Below are 715 nucleotides of genomic sequence, written 5' to 3'. Positions count from 1 at the left end.
TCCCTAAATGGGTTTATTGATTTTTCTTTTTACTCCTTGTAGACTAAGTCTTTGGTAATAAGAATAGACATTTAAAAATAAGTCTTATAATAAAAGGTCATTCCTGGTGAACACCTAAGTTTGTGCTTCCCTGTGACAGTGAGCCTATTACCTGAGAAAAATAAGTCACTACAATTACATATAGAGTAAGTCATCACTGAGAATCATTGATGGGTTCTTGGAAATGGTGACTTCAAGTAGAATGACATAACAAAACCAATTTTACCCTAGGCTAATTGGTATAAACAAGGGTTAAGCTCCTACAGCATATTTCTGGTAACAAAAACATAACCAAACTTCTAGATAAAGACAAACAGTCCTAATATTAAACACTGAACTAAAATATGAGCCGTACATACATTGATTAATGTATGTATAAATGATTAATGATAACAAGATACATTGTTTACCTACATTTTTCAATTCAGGGTCATGGGTGGCTGGAGCCTATCCACATAGCTCAGGCTGAAAGGAGGGAACTCAGCCTTGGTCTGGATGTCACCCATCACAGGGTGTCCTCACACCCACAGCCATAGCCACTCACACTGGGATAATTTAGACACGTCAATTCGCCTACTGTGCACAGCTTTGGTATATGGGAGAAAACCTATGCAGACACAGGGAGAACCTGCAAACTCCATAAAGACAGTGGCCCTGACAGAGAATCAGTCATTTT

The sequence above is a fragment of the Propithecus coquereli genome, unplaced genomic scaffold, assembly GCF_000956105.1.
Source record: "Propithecus coquereli isolate 6110/MARCELLA unplaced genomic scaffold, Pcoq_1.0 Scaffold431, whole genome shotgun sequence".
Classification (NCBI taxonomy): domain Eukaryota; kingdom Metazoa; phylum Chordata; class Mammalia; order Primates; family Indriidae; genus Propithecus; species Propithecus coquereli.
This window is presented reverse-complemented; position numbering follows the sequence as displayed.